The 16905-nt window shown below is 43.6% G+C and overlaps 1 long non-coding RNA gene across 1 annotated transcript; it reads left to right on the top strand.

The window, feature by feature from the left end:
* Nucleotides 1-312: 312 nt before the first annotated feature.
* On the top strand, nucleotides 313-9067 carry LOC131811397 (uncharacterized). Its single transcript, XR_009345922.1, has 2 exons — nucleotides 313-418; nucleotides 7649-9067. It is a non-coding gene; the product is annotated as an uncharacterized LOC131811397 (long non-coding RNA).
* The last annotated feature ends 7838 nt before the right edge of the window (nucleotides 9068-16905 follow it).

The raw sequence follows: 16905 nt of genomic DNA, 5'->3' as shown, positions 1-16905 counted from the left end.
AATATTATACTAAAGCTTTTCATGCATTCTCTCCTTGAATCTGCCTAGTAAGGACATAGTAGGCAGTAGCTCAATGCGTAGCCAACCCTCCCCAGAAAGGTTTGCCTGTGTCAACACATTTATTACTCACAGCAATTCCATGAAGTAGATACTGTTATTATCCAATCTCTTGGATGAAGAAACTGAGGCACAAGAAAGCCCGAGCAACGCATAAGTAAATGACACGGGTAGGGAGCTGCCAGGCCAAGAGTGAAACCCTAGAGAGCCAATCCCTGACTCATGTGGGGTTCCCTTGCTTTTCCCAGATTACAAAAGAAAGAACTGAAGCAGGGAAAGATGAGATCAATTGTTTGGCTCGGAAGTGGCAAGACCAGGACCCAAACTGAGATCTACCTGATTGGAGAAGCCCAGTGAGTCTGTGAGTTGCTTTTTAACTTCCTGGGTTTCTGCGGTGTGGGGAGAAAAGGTGTCACACTCACGGGCAACACAGGACGGTTTAATTTGTTTTCTGATACAATGTGGAGGTTGAATCTCAGTTTGAAATTTTCTCCCTGCGATCATTTCCTCATTAGTCAAATGAACCGACTTTCAGCTTTTTGAGAGGCCTGAGTGCTGCTGTGCCTGCATATGTCTGGTACATAATAAGCACTCAATAAAAGGACATTATGGTTGATATTATTATTGTGATTAAAGAACAAGTAGGTGCTGGAAAACACCCTGTGTGATGAATGATGTATGTGTGTCTCTGTCTGTCTGTCAGTCTGTCTTTAGGCATCTATTTGGCCCAAGATGCTCTGGTTAAATCAATGCCCTTTTGGGCTCCCCAGATACACCCTCAGCCCTCCTGGTCCAGGCCTTGCTGACTCCGTGACCTTGGGACATGGGAGGCCGGGTGCGCCTGAAGTTGTGTTACTCTAAATGTGCCCCTGGGCCCCAGAGCCTATCATAAAGACCCCCAAAGAGGAAGAGGAAGAGGTCAGGAGGCAGGTGTACATGGCTCACAGCCAGGCTCCAGAGCAAGGTTTCACGTCAGCACAGCCTGGTCCATCTGTCCTGCTCCCTCTCCTTTGTGGACCAGTTGTCCCAGATTCTTGCTAGTTTCTTCCTGAGATAAATTTCCTGAGTAACTATGATTTGCCTTCTTCAGCATCCAAATTAACCCAAATTAATATTATTTCTAAATTTGAGTCATTCTGTCTGGAAAACCTTCTTATAAGCTTTATTGCTTTTATCTATAAGAACAGACATGGAACAAGACTTAATCTTTGCTCTTTTTTCCTCCAACGTATGTATTTATACATAAAAATGTGTATGTATTTATAAAATAAGCAACAAATGAATGTATATTTATATATACATGGGGAATTCACTTAGCAAAAAATTAGCCATTTTAAAGTGAAAACTTCAGTGGCATTTAGTGCATTTGCACATTCAGTGTTGCACAACCATGGTCTCCATCTAGCTCCAAAACATTTCTATCATCCTAACGAACATGCTACCTTGGCAAGGAGTCACCTCCTATTCTCCCTCTCCCTGAGCCCCTGGCAACCAGCAATCTGCTTCCTGTCCCTGTGGATTTACCTGGTCTGGATATTTCATATAAATGGAATCAGACAATTTGTGACATTTTGTGTCTGGTTTCTTTCACTTAGTATAACATTTCTGAGATTCTCCCACATTGCAGCATGCAACCATACATCATTCCTTTTTATAGCTGAGTAATATTCCATTACACAAATAGGACACATGTTGCTTATTCATTCATTGGTTGATGAAAATTTGGGTTGTTTCTGCATTTTGGTTCATATAAATAGCACTGCTGTGAATATTTGTGTTCAAGCATTTGTTTGGTGAGGATGTGGAGAAAAAGATACCTTTGTACACTTTTGGTAGCAATGTAAATTGGCGAAGTAACTATGAAAAACAGTATGGAAGGGCACCTGGGTGGCTCAGTCGTTAAGTGTCTGCCTTTGGCTCAGGTCATGATTCCAGGTTCCTGGGATCGAGACCCAGTAAGGCTCCCTGCTCTGCAGGAAGCCTGCTTCTCCCTCTCCCACTCCTCTTTCTTGTGTTCCTTCTCTCACTCTCTCTCTCTGTCAAATAAATAAATAAAAATCTTTTTAAAAAAAAGTATGGAAATTCCTCAAAAATTAAATAGAACTATCGTATTATTCAACAATTCTACGTCTGGGTATTTATCCAAAACAATCCAAAACCCACTAACTTGAAGAGATATCTACATTCCCATGTTCATTGCAGCATTACTCACAATAGCCAACATTCAGAAATAACCTAAATGACCATTGATAGGGCACCTGGGTGGCTCAGTGGGTTAAGCTGCTGCCTTCGGCTCAGGTCATGATCTCAGGGTCCTGGGATCGAGTCCTGCGTCGGGCTCACTGCTCAGCAGGGAGCCTGCTTCCCTCTCTCTCTCTCTGCCCGCCTCTCTGCCTACTTGTGACCTCTCTCTGTCAAATAAATAAATAAAATCTTTAAAAAAATGTCCATTGACCGATGAATGGATAAAGAAAGTATGATATATATGTGATATGTGATATACATATGATTATATATGATATAATGTAATATATATTATATATAATATATCACATATATAATATATGATATAACATATTATATGTGATTATATCTATGATTATATATATATATACACATATAATTCAGCCATATAAAGAATGGACTATTTCCACTTGCAAAAAAATGGACAGATCTTGAGGGCATTATGCTAAGGGAAATCAGTTAGGCAATAAGATAAATACTTTATGATCTCACTTATATGTGGAAACATAAAAAAAAAAAAACCCTCATAGATACAGAGGACAGATTGGTACTTGCCAGATGTGGGTGGTAGGGGGTGGACAAATGAGTGGAGGAGGTCAAAAGGTATAAAGTTCTAGCTACAAAGTAAGTAAGTCATGGAATGTAATGTGCAGCATGGCAAATATAGTTAATAATACTATTTTTTGTATTTGAAAGTAGCTAGAAAACAATTTGAGTATCTGATTTCAATTATTTTACTATATACTTAACGGAATGGAATTGCTGTCATATCTCAGACTCCACTGTCAACTCCAGTGTCCTGAAGATTTATTACTATGTTTCATTCTAAGAGTTGTATGGGTTTAGCTCCCATATTTGGATTATCCATTCATTTTGAGTTAATTTTTACATATGGTGTGAGGTAGTGATCTAACTTCATTCTTTTCCATGTGAATATCCAGTTGTCTCAGCCTTATTTATCAAAAAGATTTCTTTTCTCACTTCATGTTCATGACACACTTGTTGAAAATTAATTGCCCATAAATGTATTGCTTATATCATTTTTTATTCCTAAGTTCCTCCATTACTGCTTTCTTTTGTGTTTAGTTGATATTTTGTACTTAACCAGTTTTTTATTTCCCTCTCATTGATTTTTCTGTATTTAAAAAAAAAATTTAATTATATATATTGTATTATTAGCCCCAGGGGTACAGGTCTGTGAATCGCCAGGTTTACACACTTCACAGCACTCACCAGATTTTTCTGTATTTTAAAAAATATTTTTATAGTGTTTACCATGGGGATTACCATTAATATCCTAAATTTATAACAATCTAGTTTGAGTTTATATCAACTTTGCTTCAATAACATGCAATAACTATAGCCCTATACAACTCTACTCCCTTTGTGTTATTGTTGTCACCGATATATCATCTTTATATGTTGTAAGCCATTAATGTTGACTTATAATTATTGTTTTATGGTTGTTATTTTATCTTTTTGTCTTTTAAATAGTGTAGGAAATAGAAACAGACTTTACAATCCTGAAGTGTAATAATACTGACTTTTATATTCACTTATGTTGTTACTTTTATTGGAATTACTTATTTCTTTGGCTTTGAGTTACTATTTAGTGTTTTTTCATATCAGCCAGAAGGACTCCCTTAAGCACTTTTGCTGGATAGGGTTACTCGTGATCAATTCCCTCAGCTTTTGTTGAGCTTGAAATGTCTTAATTTCTTCTTCAGTGTTGAAACATAGTTTTGCTGGATATAGAAGTCTAGTCATCCCATTGCCTCTGGTCTCCTTAGTTTTTGATGAGAAATTGAGAATTTTTTTTTTTAAGATTTTATTTATCTGTCAGAGAAAGAAAAAGAAAGAGACAGAGAGAGCACGCACACAAGCAGAGAGAGTGCTAGGCAGAGGGAGAAGCAGGTTCCCCACTGAGCAAGAAACCTGATGGGAGACTCAATCCCAGGACTCTGGGATCATGACCTGACCTGAAGGCAGACGCTTAGCTGACTGGGCCACCCACATGTCCTGAGAAACTGAGAAATCTAGAAGCTCTCTTAGAGTCATTGTCTTGGTGCTTTCAAGATTTTCTTTGCCTTTGACTTTTTGGTAGTTTACCTGCAATGCGTCTAAGGTATGGATCTCTTTGCATTTATTCTTCTTGTTATTTATTAAGTTTCTTGGGTGGGTAGTTTCTTTAATCAGATTTTGTAAGATTTTGACCATGTTTCTCCCCAAATATTCTTTTTACTCTTTTCCTTCCTTCCTCCACCTTTTTGGAATTCCTATGATGCACTGGTTAGTACACATGATGGTATTCCACAGGTCTCTTACATCCTGTTCATTTTTCTTCATTTTCTACCCCCTGCATCCCAGATTCGATCATTTCAATCTGCTCATTTTAAAATTCACTGATTCTTCCTTCTTTCCTTTGTGCACATAGTTAATATGCTGTTTCCTGCACAACTAGAACTGTTTGTTGAAAATCGTACATTTTGAATATTATAATGTGGGAACTCTGGAAATCAGATTCTTCTACATCCTCTACACTTATCTGTGTTGCTGGCTTTGGACAGTAGCAGTTTATTTACTTAGTGACTTTTCTCAACTGTTTTTGTAAATTCTATATTCTTTGTCATATAAGGTCTCTAAAGTTTCTGTTCTTTTAATTTGTGTTCAGGTACTTCTTTAAATACTAGGAACTTCTTTAAATACTAGGACACCTCTCATCCCCCCCAACAAAAAAAAAAAAAAAAGAGAGAGAGAGAGAGAGGGAAGGAAGGAAGGAAGGAAGGAAGGAAGGAAAGAGAAATAGAAAAGAAAGAAAAAAAAAAGAAAATTATCAGTGTTTGCAGATTTGCTCTGTGTTGGGGCACACTTTCAGTGGGTAACCAGGCTATCTACAACTTTGCCTTAGCCTTCACTCCTGTTCGTACCAAGCCTAGATCCTGCTAGAGGCAAAAGTTTATAGTAATCTCAGGCCTTTTCTGAGAATACCTTCTGCCATGTGTCATGCGATGAGCATGTGCATAACTTTCTAAGGTCTCCAGTATATGTGGTGGCTTTTGAATGCCCTAATCTCCCAGAGACAGTCTCTTTCTCATTTGTTTCTCCAGGCTTTCACAACACTTAGTGTTTATCTCAACTGTAATCTTTTGTTCCACACAGCTGTGAGTTATCCATTTGCCCGATGTTTTGAAGGAAGACCGTCTGCATAGTCAATATTTTTCTTTTTTGCCTTGAATGAGCTCTGAGTTAGGCAAAACAGAGGGTAGAGCATCCTGTGTCCTTCCCTCAGGGAATCTCCAGACAGGTTATAACACACAAATACAATTCTTTGAGAATACGGTCTATTCTTACTATGGACTGAATTGTGTCCACCTGCCTCCAAATTCACATGTGGAAGCCCTGAGCCCCCAGCGTGATGTTATGTGGAGTTGTGGTCTTGGAGAAGTAATTTGGTTTACATGTAGTCATGGGGAGGGAGCCCTCATGCTGGGATCAGGGTCCTCATAAAAAGAGGAAGAGACCAAAGCCCCTTCTGTCTCCACCATGTGGGGACACTGCAAGAAGATACCATCTGCAAGCCAGGAAGAGGGCTCTCATTAGAACCCGCCTGTGATGAAGGCCTGGTCTTGCCCTCTCAGCCCCAAGAACTATGAGACGTAAAGTTCTGTTGTTTGAGCCACCCCGTCTGTCATGTTTTTTGATGGCAGCCCAAAGAGACAACTCGGAGCTCTGCATCCTCCAGAACCAGGGACCAGGGCCCCATACCGGGGATGCAGTCATTCCAGTAGAAGACCACCACCTGGCAGAGGTAGAGGGTGGGGCAGGATAAGTCAAGAGTCACAAAGTTGCCCAACCATTTTTAAATTGCCTTCTCTCCCCACACCTCTGGCATTTTCTTGGTTGTTGTAAACCTTTGCCTATCTTCCAGAGTTCAGAAAAAGTAGATTCTGCTTGCTTTTGCTTGCTTTTTGATGTGTCTGTGGGGTGACAGGTCCTTGGAGCTACCTGTTGCATCATTGTTACTGATATCACTCCAAGACTTGGTTTGTGTCATAGGCTGAGGGACCTTTCTGGACCTCAGTTACTCTGGTAGTGAAACAAACTCAAGGAGACCCACAATCCTGATCTATGGGGGCGCTTGCCATGCACTCAGTGGCCTTGCCCAGTTAAGCTGTATGTGTCTTAGTGAGTGACTTTAGAAGCTCACACTCTTTGTTGACAGCCATCATCTAGCACAGTGGGTAAAGGCTGCCTCTGAAAGATCTGTTGTTCTCCTAGTGGGATGGCCAACTGTTGGAACTCACTGGAGACTGAGGGGTTTCATGAGATGTGGGATTTTCAGTGTTAAAATCAGATAGTCTTGAGATAACCAGGATGGTTAGTCATCCTATCTCCTGCCCTTCAAATTTCTCACTCACCCCAAACCCACTTACACCCCCCTACCCACACCATTACAGTGTGTTGCTTTTGATTGTATTTCATCAAGTTTATTACATTCTCAGACAAGTTAGGCTCAGGTTGAGGTTTGAATGAAGTTCTTCCGTGCATGGTCTTTGTGGCGCGGGTTGGGTTGGCCAACTTCAGGCTTTCGGTTGGGTTAGACATTTATGGGGGTTGTCTCTGCGGCCCTTCAACATTATGCAAATGAAAAAGATAAAATAATGCCAATAATGATCTTCATGTGTCTTTCATTGAAATACCCAAACCCAGTTATTTCATCTTAATTTTCTTACTTAGAGTCAGTTTTGTTTTCCTTCATCTGTTTACTTGTTCCCATGCTCATCCATCAGTACTGATTCTAGAACATCTAAGTTAATGAACTGTGACTCTAGAAAATTGGTTTTCAGAGGAGGTGTTGGCTTTTTTGGGAAGAAATATTTATTTATTTATTTTAGAGGGGCAGGGAGGGGCAAGGAAGAGAGAGAGAGAGAGAATCCCAAGCAGACTCCCCCTGGAACATGGGGTCCCACAGAGCCCAATGTGGCACTCGATCCCAGGACCCTGAGATCATGATCTAACTCCAAATTGAGAGCTGGACGCTCAACTGACTGAGTCACCCAGGTTCCCCAGCGTTGGCATTTTTGATTGTCACAGCTGGGGGGAGGGTGCCACCAACATCTAGTGGGTAGAGGCCAAGGCTGCTGCTAGACTTCCGGCATCCAGCATAGGACAGACCGCACCACAAAGGATCTCCTGGTCCAACAGCAACAGTGCCAAGACTGAGAGACCCTGCTTTAGAAGCAAGCACTGGAACCTGTGATTGAAGTGAAGTCAGCAGGACAGAACAGACTTTAAAAGCGTCTATGGAAATGTTTTCCCTTAATTTTTTTTTTTTTTTTTTTTTTAGCTAGTTTAATAAGAGGCAACCTCTCTACTCAAATATGCTCTGGCCTGCAATAAAAGTTACATTTTTGGACCCTGGAAACTCAAGTCCCAGATACAGTGAAACCCAAACCACTTGCCACTTCTACTTCTCTCTCTTGCCAGAAGATTTTGGTGCAACAGAAGAGCAGGAGGCACATACCGTATGTTTTTCATTCATTTATGCTGAAGTCGTCAAAACGTTCCTTTTTTTATGAGCCATTTGATGTCGAAAAAGCCTTTTGAGTTGCATTTATAACCCTTTAAAAAGCTCATTCCTCTTCGAAACAGGAAGCCACTTTGTGAACAGAGTAAACACAGCCCAAGTGTGGAAGATGGGAGAGGGAGGCACCCCAGCTCCGGGAGCCTCTGGTTCGGGGTGAAAGCCTTCACCACCCACGGCTCCTTGTGGCCTTGGTGGTTGGAGGGGGTGAGGGGATCAGATGGGGCGGCAGTGGCCCATGCTCATGGAGCAGCTCTGCAATGCGTGCATCTGCGGTTGGTCATTGTGCTTGTGAGTCTATGCCAGCACCGCAGAAGGGATGCTTGGCTCACTCTGGCTCCTCTCTGCCTCCTCCAGGGGTTCACTGTCTACGAGTTCGGTTCCCTACTCATGTACAACATAGTGGATGGGCCAGCTGGTCTCCAAAGGCCTTTAAGCTCACTGGAGTTATGCTTTTTTCTAGATCTTAGGTGCCTTCCTCCAACACAGCATATTCACGGCACACTCGATGTGACTTCCCCATTCAACACCCATAATACACATGATAATGATAAAGATAATGAGCCTTTTCCACTGACCTCAGATATGAATTTAGAATCCCTTCCCACAGAGTCCCCCAAAGCAATGGCTTCCAAAGATTTAGCCTTGGCACACATGGGAGAAAATGGATCACAGGTCAACCGTGGCCCAGGTAGTGATAGGAGTTCTAACATCAAATCCTCTAGGGCAGGAATGGCTCTCACGAAGGCCCAGCTATAGACACAAGTGCAGTTTAAAGACAAAATAAAATAGAAAAAAAAAATCAAATGAGGTGAAGCAAAATAAAGCAAAACAAAAGTTGAAACAGTGAAATAAAATAAGCTGAAACCGAGAGTCCCTTGCTGTGTGACCTACAGCAGGTGGCTAACTTCTCTGAGTCTGTTTTCTGACCCACCCAATGGTGTGGCAAGGCTTACCTTCCCATTCCAGTTTTTCTTGCTCTTCCCCCGCTTTTTTTTTTTTTTTTTAATATAGTTGACAAAGAGCACTTGCATTCATTGTGATCATAATGCTAACCTTTATCCTGAACGCCATGGTGCGTGACTTTTTCACATTCTATTGTTTCTAACACCGAGACGTGCCTACAGATGTCTTGCGCAGTTAAGGTTCCAGAAGAAAATAAAAGCCTTCGAATAAAACAAAGGGTAGGAATCGTTTCCATTTACTTAGTACATAGTATGGTCCTGACAGTGTCCTAAGTTGTCCCGATGGCCTATAAAGCAGCTGTTGATTAACACATGTATTAACATCTTAATATCTGCCTTACTGAGAGGGAGAAATGGCCTCCCGTAACCCTGTGATGGAGATGCAGCAAGTAGCAAGCAAGCACTCTGCTCCTTTCTTGGTGCAAACATGGAGACCCCAGCCACGGAGGGACTTGGTCTGGGGTCATGCTGAGAAAACATTATGGATCCTGGGGCTCCAAGCTACATAGGAAAACTAATCACAGCGTCCTGTAACTTATGGACGTTAATCTCCCGTGGATCGCTGGCTCTGGGACAGAGCCGGGGGTTGAGGGCTGCTGCATCCTCCCCAAGTTTTAAGGGGCCCAGGGGAGCCGGGAAGGAAAGACGCTTCAACTCGGAAGAAAGTTGGACAAGATGGATGTTCCCAGGGAGACCTCCGCAGATGGTCTGTGACATTTGTTCGTTCACTCACTCGACAGCCATCGCAAGTCCCCTGGACGTCTGGTCGGGTCAGGACACGTGCGTGAGTGAGGGGCTGGTGGGTGGGGGTGGCAGCTGGAGAGCCCGTGAACTTGCAAAGTGCAAGTCACTTGAAACCCGGAAGGGCACCGGCTCGGAAATGAGCCTCCACTAGGATTGGAGGGCGGTTGAGCTGGGTGACCCTGGGCACGTGATTTCACCTCTCTGAGATGAACTGCCTTCCTTAAAAACTGGGACAAGCCACGGGGATCTCCCTACAGAGCGGTTGTGTGGTTTCCTTAAGATCACGTGTATAGGGGGGCCTGGGTGGCTCAGTGGGTTAAAGCCTCTGTCTTCAGCTCAGGTCATGATCTCAGGGTCCTGGGATTGAGCCCCGCATCGGGCTCTCTGCTTGGCAAGGAGTCTGCTTCTTCCCCTCTCTCTCTGCCTGCCTCTCTGCCTACTTGTGATCTCTGTCAAATGAATAAATAAAATCTTAAAAAAAAAAATCATGTGTGTAAGATGCTTACTGTATTCCCCGGCACCCAAGCTGCGTCTTATAAATGCGAGCTGAAACCATTTATTCATTCAGCAACTATCTCTTGAGCACCTACTGTGTGCCAAGCATACTTCTTGGCACTGAAGAGTGATACCAGTTGTTCTGTTTTGTAGTGAACCTCAAGTCTTCTGAGATTTGAGTTGGCTTTCAGTCTAGGAAGCAAGGGATCTAGGACTCGCGAATTCTCCCAGAGCGGTAAGGGGTTGTGCGGATCCCTCCAGAGGAGAAAGGAGGTGAGACACATTTCCCCTTACTTCTAGGGGTGTTCAGATCACTCAGTCCTTAGATGACTTTTGTCTGAAGTATAAAGAAGCGGCTATGGATTGTGTGTGTGGGGAGGGGGACAGCCTGGGGGAGTGGCCCCCTCAATCCACTGCAATCCCTCATGTTCCGTTTTCAGTCTTCTGTGGTTGCCCCCGTGCCCCCTTGATGAAGTATATTCTCACCTGGAACCTAGACTAACTCCCTTCTGACCCCCGAGAGTAGCGAAGACGATGTTGATGCTGTTGTAGATGACGGCCAAGGGCATCGTGTTGAATTACTGTGTGCCTATCAATGCCATTTTCCATACATTCTCCCCAACCCTTGTGATAACTCTGCAAATTAGGTCTTCCTGTTGCCTGTGACCATGCAGGGATATGAGGTGATAAAAGGAGATGTGACTGTCTCAAAGCCACACCACTGGGAAGAGACAGAGCTAGTTGCAAACCTAACATCCCAACCTGAAACTACTAATTTTGCCAGTAAAATTATAATATTGAGTGCATAGTATTTGTCAGACTCTCTCTCTAAGATTTTACTTATTTGAGAGAGAGAGAGAGAGAGAGAGAGAGAATGAGCATGAGCAGGAAAAGGGACAGAGGGAGAAGCAGACTCCCCATGGAGCAGGGAGCCTGATGCAGGGCTCAATCCCGGGACCCTGGGACCCATGACCTGAGCTGAAGGCAGACGCTTAACTGACTGAGCCACCCAGGTGCCCCATCATCAGACTGTCTTTGAAGAACTTTGCATGTTTATCTCATGTAAGCCCACTGCCCTACAAGGTGGATACTGACTTTATTTCTAGTTTACAAACTCAGAAAGGGAGGCAAAGAAGTTAGGACCCTTGGCCACACTCAGGTAGCTGGTTGGTTGAGAATCTGAGATGCCTACCTAAGCACTCTGACTATGGAACCGGTGCTGTTCCCATTTTTACTTTAAAAATATTATCGTGGAAGGGGTGCCTGGGTGGCTCAGTGGGTTAAAGCCTCTGCCTTTGTCTCAGGTCATGATTCCAGGGTCCTGGGATTGAGCCCCTCATCAGGATCTCTGCTCAGCAGGAAGCCTGCTTCCTCCTCTCTCTCTGCCTGTTTCTCTGTCTACTTGTGATCTCCATCAAATAAATAAATAAAATATTTTAAAAATATATTATCGTGGAAGTCTTCATCTTCCATGAATGTATAATGTATGCACAACAAAACACACACATGCTAATGAGTGCAATGAGTTTTTATGCCTGTGTGTCCACCACCACTAGATCAGCCTGAGCTGCTGACCGCTTCGGCCATGCTGATTAAATCACCAGTTTGATGTCAGAATGATCTGATGTTACCTCACACTTCCAGATTTATCTTCCACACACAGTCACCATGTTAATACAATGGCCAACCCATGTGGTATTTATTATGGTGCATGCCCTGGTCTTAGCATTAACTCATAACTCAGACATTAACTCATGGTTGCCCTGTGAAGTTGGTGTGAGTCCTGGGATTCCCATTTTTCAGACATGACAATGGAGGCCCAGAGGAGTTAAGTGATGTGTCTATTGTTACACAGCTGGGGAGCCCCAGGGCTGTGAATTTAAGCTGGTCGTGGGGCTCCAGAAGCCCTCATGCAATCACTTCTTAAACACACACGTAATCCCTCCAAAGAAAGGGTGTTGATCACGCCCAGTTCACAGATAAGGAAATGAAGATTCAGCGAGGTTAAAATAACTTGCCCAAACAGCTCTACTAGGAAGCCACAAAGGGAGGACTCCACTGATTTCCCAACATGTCTTCCATCACTGTCCTGGGAGAAGTCTAAAACGTCTTCGTTTGAGAAAAGAATTACTGGTGGATCTGTTCACCCCTTCCAGGAGTTTATGGAGAGCAGAAGCTCTGTCTTAGTGGTCTTCTGTCAACGGTTGCCCCCTAGTCCTGTACCCCACACTCTAGTACAGGCTGGGAGAGGAGGGAAGGTTCTGGAAGAAACGAGCTTGCTGTCAAGCATGGCAGAGTCCCAGGCCCCGCCTTGACAAGGCTCTGACCAAATAAATGTTTGTCTCTCCAACTCACCTCTGTAGCGCCCCCTCCAACCCCCCGCCCCTGCAAGCTCCTGGGTCCACCCCTTCCTAGCTTTACCTAGGGGGGTAGTAAATCTTGACTTTCCCGTTTTCCTTCAGCTCGAAAGGATATGAATTCCGTAAATCTTGGCCTGAGTGACCATCGGGATGCATGAAATATGACAGGAAGAGGCCAGGGAGGCAGAGTTTATGCAGAGCCCAGCCTCCAAGTGCCGGGGATGGGTGGACCAGGGGCCCTTGGGGACTTTGGGCTGCAGAGACAAGCTGGAGTAGATGGTTATGGTCTTTGCCCTGGTTTGCCAAGGTTCTAAGAGTGTGGCTAATGCAGGGGGCAGAAGGGACACTCTGCGGGGAATCCACCTTGTCCCTGTCCCCTTCTTCACTCTTGGCTGCCGCCTCCAAGGACGGGGGTGGGAAAGGTGACCCACCCAGGAGGGATGACAGGGCAGCAGAAAAGACTTAGCGGTGATGAGAGGAAGAACTTCCGGCAAGGAACCTTTATTAAGTCCTGAAGTGAGTTATTGATGAGTGGTGGAAGTGACTTCCTGACTTTGAGACCAAGATGGATAGTTACTGGTCTGCCGGTAACTTGGTCCGGCCGTCTGCTCAGGCCCTTGACCCCTTCCGGGGGAGACCATGCATCAGCTGCGTCTGCCTCCGAGGGCATCCAAGAATGCTCTGCGATGATATAACTCCTTTTTGATGGCAGGTTTAGTGTTTTGGCTATTTCTCCTCCTCCTCCTCCTTTTGTATAGTGGAATAACTATACGTTCATTCTAAATTTTTAAAAAATCCAAATAAACTGCAATTCCCACTCCCCTTTCTACTGCTAACATTTGGGATAAATCTTAATAGCTGTTTTGAATGTGCAACATACACACACACGTGCACACACACACACACACACACCAGTCCTTGTATGATTTCTATTTTACAATGAGGACAGGCTCACACTGCTCTCATTTTTCTTTTTTTCTTTCTTTCTTTTTTTTTTTTTTTTTAAGATTTTTATTTATTTATTTGACAGAGAGAGAGAGATCACAAGGCAGAGAGGCAGACAGGCAGAGGGAGAGGAGGAAGCAGGCTCCCTGCTTAGCAGAGAGCCTGATGTGGGGCTGGATCCCTGGACCCTGAGATCATGACCTGAACCGAAGGCAGAGGCTTAACCCACTGAGCCACCCCGGCGCCCCTGCCCTCACTTTTCTAATGCTTGCTTGTCCTCTGTTAACATGGTGGGCACCTTCCCATGCCAGGGATGCTGTATTTCATTCTATTTGTAAGACAGTAACTTCATATTCCATAATATGGGTATATCATGATTCAATCCTCCGTTGATTAACTTCCAGGTTGTTTTTCCAATGTTTGTCAATGCAGGAATGCTGTATTAAACCCTTAGTGTTTCCGACCTTCCACCCATGTAGGGGTGTCTCTTTAGAACAGATTTCTAAGTGAAAGTAGAAAGCTAGAGCCAAAAGACTTCTGGGTGTTGCCTGGTGGAAAGCAACTGCTCTCCATAAAGATGGAAAGCCCTTAGTCCCAATTTTGATGAAGGTGTAGGGAAAATGACTCAGCCTTCCAGAACAAAGCTCATGAACACTTTGAAATGTTTGTCAGGGACACCTGGGTGGCTTGTCCATTAAGCCTTAGGCTCACGTCATGATACCAGGGTCCTGGGATCAAGACCCATGTCAGACTCTCTGCTCTGCAGAGAGTCTGCTTCTCCCTCTCTCTCTCTGTCCCTCCCCCTGCTTTTGCTTTCTCTCTCTCTTGTGTCAAATGAAAAAATATAATCTCTAAAAAAAAAATGTTGGGGGGCGCCTGGGTGGCTCAGTGGGTTAAGTCTCTGTCTTCGGCTCAGGTCATGATCCCAGGGTCCTGGGATGGAGCCCCGCATCAAGCTCTCTGCTCAGCAGGGAGCCTGCTTCCCACTTCTCTCTGCCTGCCTCTCTGCCTACTTGTGATCTCTCTCTGTCAAATAAATAAATAAAATCTTAAAAAAAATGTTGGGCTCGGGGCACCTGGGTGGCTCAGTGGCTTAAGCCTCTGCCTTCGGCTCAGGTCATGATCTCGGGGTCCTGGGATTGAGTTCTACATTGGGCTCTCTGCTCAGCAGGGAGCCTGCTTCCTCCTCTCTCTCTCTCTCTCTCTCTCTCTTTCTCTCTTTCTGCCTGCCTCTCTGCCTACTTGTGATCTCTCTGTCAAAAAAATAAATAAAATCTTAAAAAAAAAATGTTGGGCTATAATATGTTAAGAAAAGTAATTTGTGTCCATTCTAGGAAAATGTAGAAAATAAAAAAGGACCAAAAGGAACCAAAGACATAATGTGAATATATTTAACATTTTTAAACTGTACTCTTAAAAATTGTGAAAATGGTAAAATTTTATGCTAGATGTATTTTATGACAATTAGGAAAAAAAAAAAAAACAGAATGAAAGAAAAATTGCAGTTCCATTCCCCCACAGAAAACAGCTCTTTCCCCTGGAGATGTTATTCTCTGTATTAATATACTGAATTCACTACTTTCTCACCAGTTATGTTACTGAATATGTCATGACCAATTTTTAGCATAAAAAAGTCAAGATGATTGTTGATGGCTCTGTGGTATTAGGAGGTGATAGTAAAGTCAGTAGTAACTGTATATTATTGAGGGTTTACTATATGCCAGGCCCTGAGCTAGGCTCTCTTCATATATAATCTCATTTAATCCCTAAGACAACACTATGAAGTGGTTACTGTTATGAAGAAGAAAGAAACTGAGGCTTATAGAGATAAAGCCACTTGTCTAAATCCTCATAGCTGGTTAGGGATGTAAGCAGAATTTGCATAAGTACTTCACTCTGTTCCTCATATGGGGCCATGGGGAGCTAAGCAGCCTCCCGTCTTGGGTGTTTGGGCTGTTCCCACTGCTCCATCCATCCTGCCAAGTGTGAATCATCCCTAATTCCATTCCCTCTTAATCCCATCCCATCCATTCTGTATTTCTTGGCCAGCCCTCCTTCCCCTACATTCCCCAACACTCACAAACACCAAGAGGAGCAGCGTAGTGGGGTGAGTGTAGACTGTGGAACCAGATTCCCCAGGTCTGAGGCCTGGGTTCCCCCCTCTCTAGCTGTGTGGCCTGAAGCCAAATATCTAAACTCTTTTGTTTCTAAACATTCCTACCTGCATATGGAAGTTCATACTAATAATCTCCATTACAAGATTCTGCACACAAATACACACATGCACACATAATTCTCCTACATTCATACATACGTATATAATGTGTTAGTTTCCTGTCGCTGTTGTAAAAAATTACCAAGAATTCAGTGGCTTAGAACAGCAAGAAGTTGTTGTCTTGTAGTGTTGGAGGCCGGAAGTCCAACATGAATCATTTGGGGCTAAAATCAAGGTGTTAGCAGGGTTGGCTCTTTCTAGAGGTTCCAGGGGAGAATCTGTTCCTTGCCTCTTCTAGCCACGGGTGCATTCCTCAGCCTGTGGCCCTATCTCTCTGACCTCTGTTCTGTCTTCTGAGGTCAGATCTCCCTCTGCCTCCTCCTTATAAAGACACTCGTGATTACATTTCGTTCTTACCCAGATAATCTAAGATCATCTCTCCATCCCGAGGTCCTTCATTTAATCACACTAGCGAAGGCTTGTTTTGGCATATTGGGTAAAATTCACAGGTTCCAGAGATTAGGATGTGGATATGTTTGGGGTCTTTGTTTGGCCTAATATATACACTTTTTTTTTTTTTTTCAAAAGTGAGCAGTTGCTGTTATTGGGAAGGTACACAGCATTTCCGAGTCTTCTAACCAACCTCAGTATCTAGGATAGGAAAGATTCAATACACTTCTACGTATACATTTGCATCAAAAGAAAGTTTTTGAAAATACAGACTACCTAATTCTTCAGAGTCTATTTAAAATAAGGCCTAAGAGGACTGGAAAAATAGGGTTAATCATGATTGATGATGATTTTTCTGAAAAACTCAAGGCATCTTGGTTGCCCTCCCCTTCTCCCTGCTGAATCTCACCTTCCTCTGCCCCACGGCCCTCTGGCCTGTTCCCTGCCTTGTTGTACCTTGTTTCAGGGAGAAAATGAAAGCCATGACTTCCTGGCTCAACTTCCTCCTTTTCTACCTTGGTCCTACCACAACCCATCACTAAAATTCTAACATTTCATCCTTTCCTTCTGCTAAAATAAAAGGGATGTTCCTTCTCTAGTCCAAATGACTCCCATGGGGCACCTGGGTGACTCAGTCCGTTAAGATCTGCTTTTGGCTCAGGTCATGATTTTAGGGTCCTGGGATTGAGGCCCGTATCAGACTTCCTGCTTAGGGAAGAGTCTGTGTCTCCGGCTCCCCCTGTGCTCTCTCTCTTCTTGTCTTTCCTGCTCTTACTCTCTCTTAAGTAAATAAATAAAATCTTTAAAAAGAGACAAACAATGTGACTCCCTTTACTTCAACATCCA

Source organism: Mustela lutreola, chromosome 11, assembly GCF_030435805.1.
Source record: "Mustela lutreola isolate mMusLut2 chromosome 11, mMusLut2.pri, whole genome shotgun sequence".
NCBI classification, from domain to species: Eukaryota; Metazoa; Chordata; class Mammalia; order Carnivora; family Mustelidae; genus Mustela; species Mustela lutreola.
This window is presented reverse-complemented; position numbering and strand designations above follow the sequence as displayed.